The following is a 3606-nucleotide window of genomic DNA, read 5'->3' as shown; positions in this document are numbered from 1 at the left end:
CGAGTTTCCTTTATTTATTCTACCTACTATAGAGATTAGGTAATATTTCTAATGTGTTTCACTATTTTTTTTTTGGTGTTTTCTGTCATTTGTTGGTCTTACATGTGTTTAAAGGTAGCCCAGCTGGTATTAATATTATTTATCCAGGAAAGGAACCCAGTGTTTCCCAGACAGACCGCTTGTCTAAAATCCAGTTCTCCAAACACAGGGGAACTTTGAAAATGGTAAAAGCATGTTTCAAAGATTTTTTGACATAAGAAATGTCCAAACCTGTAGAGAACCTTGATGTTTATTTGAGCCAAACTGACGACAGTTGTCAAGAAGCAAAATCACAACAGATTGATAAAATACTCCAGAGAATGGCAGTTTTGCAGCTTATTTTATGTATTAGAATTAAAGGAAGAGACCTAAGAAGGGGGGTTACATGAAGTGCATTGGAGGTAGATTAAGGGGGCAGGATTAAGGAAAGTGGGGAAGTCTCTGGGATTTGATCAAAATAAAATGGAGAGACGCATGCTTCTTTTACATTGGTGAGTACAGGGTAGTTAATAATTTAACATTTACAGCACATAGAGATCATATTCAGGGAACAAGGCAACAATGAAGGGTTCTATGGTCTCCTGCTCTGGTGCAGCGGTTTTGCCCTGAGGGGTCAGGAATAAGGGGATTACTCTGACATGCCAAGGGTATGTTATCTTAGATGCAAAAACACAGTAGACAGGCCCAGGTAAGGTAAAAATTGACCTTTGTCAAGGAAACTACAGGCCTTGGATGTGACTACCTGCCATGACTTGCTTTTAGTGAGGAATTTTTATGTTCAGACCATCCCACGTGGTTAATTTCAGTCTCTGAGATTGTAGACCCACCATGCTGGCCTTCCCTGAGCTTGTTAGGTTTAGTATATGGCCCTCTTTTGTCCACAAATTGAACATATCTAGCAGTCATCAGTTCAAGTTGAGGATATTTACAAATTTCACCATGTTTCCTCCTTTGTGGCTTAGCTTTGTAGATGCTTTGGGGAATTAAGTATATAACTTTAGTTTTTTTGCAATTATTTAGTACATGCTCAGGAATATATAGATAGGAATCTGTTCTTAAAATTGCCTGTCATCTCTCTAGCCTTTATAGTTGATATACAGTTCTTTCATGAAGTTTTAATAATTAATCTTTGAAACAATCATATAAGGAAACTAGGGAAAATATCATTAGCTTAGTTTTAGAAATCACAACATTCNAACTAAAGCTGCTTGAGGGATAATTAGGTTCAAAGGAAATTTTCTGTGAATTCAGGACACTTGAGCTCAGGGAAAGGGGGTATTAAATATGGAGCTATAGCTGCTGACAGTAGTATGAGCTCAAATAAAGAGACTAATCTTGGAAAAGTAGTAGAGGCAATATTACTTAGGAAGGACAAAGAAGAAAACCACAGAAGAAAAGGGGAAATAGACATTTGAAGATAGAAAATGTTTAGAGAATTCATGGCTAATGATCTCTACTTTTTCAGTCAAATGGAAGGCATAGCCATCAACAATTAAAGGGAAGGGACGGGGCAGCTTGAGAACAGGAGGAAAGACTTAAAAGAGCACTCTGCAGACCAAAACCCATAACAGAATAGGGGCAAGTAGTAAAGTGCGGAACAGCCCCATAGATGACACTGCGGTTGAATGGGTGGATGACCAGCTGAAAGTCATCTCCAGCTTCATCTAAGGTGAAACAACTTTGCTTTAGACAGAGGCCAGGGACAAGCTCATGGTGAGTTAGTGGGCTCTATTTTACATAGTTAGGTATTCTATTTTTTTTTTCAAATTGTAGCGAATTGATTTTTGGATAGCAGTGTGTAGTTTGTTTCTTTTATACCCAAAAGAAACTCAAGTTAGTAAAGATTAAATATAGGAATGCATTTATGAAAAACCTATACTACTTCATATTTAAAAAGTGCTTTTCTTTCCCAAACTTAAAAGGACGGCCTTATTTTTCCATGCACCTATTCAAGGGTTTCTTTACCTGATTGCACTCACATAAGAATGACACATTTAATCAGACTATGATACCATTTTATATATTGTTGGAAAATAATGTCTCGACATGTTCTGTTTTCCCGTTTGCTCTGGCTAGTTACATTGGAGCAACAGGGTTTTCCTGTGAGACTTACCGACTCCTGGAAGCATTCTTTCTACCAGGGAGATGAGGTTTCTCTGAGAAGTGAGGGGAATAGAGTAGATGATTACTGTTTCAGTTTTCAATCTGATACTACACATGCCTTCTACACATAAAGGATTAGTATTCCTTCTTCTCACTTGACTTCACATGTGGCCATATGTAGACGTCCATTTTCTTACCTTACCTAGTTCATGATAATGCTGGGAAGATAATTATATGTCTATAATTCAGCTTGGCATTATCATATATTTTAAGCATTTTTAATGATTTTATATGCATTGCTCTTGTTAAGCTTTTCTATTGAGAAAACCCCTGAAATTTCAAATACAAATAGTATCAATAAAGGTTTATGATTATCTGTTCGAATAAATGTTTTAGAAAACCTTGAAATGCTCTTTATGTTATAATATAATTGTTTAATTTATGGAGAAAATGAGAAGGAAAATAATCACTTCCTAATAGATGTCATACTCTTATCCTCTATGAATAGATGCTAGTTAAATACCTGAGACACAAGGAGAAAATAAGACTAATAATGCTAGTGATCATAACCATAAATACATTACGTATATATGTCACCTTTCACTTTTCCAAGTGTTCTCATATCTGCTATCTCATTTGATACTTTTCACTGTCCTGTGGTTTGGGGCATTATTATGCCATTTTACAGATGAGACATCTAAGATNACAACACTCACCATCTTCTCATGACACCATCTCAAAAACTCAGGTCAGGTTGCAATTAATCTTACAGGAGATAGCCCAAACTGGGTCCTTGAGGGTCTAGCATTAGTCTTGGTATCGCAACAGATTACCATGGTATCCCAATAGGTCTAAACAGGGTTCTAGAAATGAAATAGTGCTTTACTCATTTTCACAACCTGTAGCCATTTTATTAACAGTTGTAAAATGACAATACAAGTTATGCTCTAGTTTCCCTAGGAATGAGCAACTCAACTGCAATCACTTTGATTTAAATACTGAATTATTAAACTCCTGTTGCATAGCTGTCCCTGTCTGAAGCACTGCAGGAGATATAAGAAAACTATAAGACAGTGTTCTTGATTTCAACTAACTAAAAAAAATCTATGAAATAGCAGGTCTCAGATCAAATGATTAGTAGAAAAGACAGCATTTAAGCCCTCGTTTCTGACCCTGTGAGCTGCTATATTTCACTCTCTACCTTTAATTATGCATCGGTCTGTACCATCTGTCAAAAACTGTGCATTTTTCCTCTGCTTTTTTTGGCAGTGAAACTTCTTCATTAAGTTACATCTCTCCCAACCCCACCTCAAATATCTCCATCTGTTCTCTATATTTTCTTACCATGTTGTGTCACCATGATATTCTGAAACCTATCTTTCATTCATATTGACCTCTGAAAATCCATTAATTCAAGTCTTGAAATGAATAGATTCCACTTCCATAAAGTGGAAGGCATGGTGC

Source organism: Hipposideros armiger, unplaced genomic scaffold (genome assembly GCF_001890085.2).
Source record: "Hipposideros armiger isolate ML-2016 unplaced genomic scaffold, ASM189008v1 scaffold_122, whole genome shotgun sequence".
Classification (NCBI taxonomy): Eukaryota; Metazoa; Chordata; class Mammalia; order Chiroptera; family Hipposideridae; genus Hipposideros; species Hipposideros armiger.
This window is presented reverse-complemented; position numbering follows the sequence as displayed.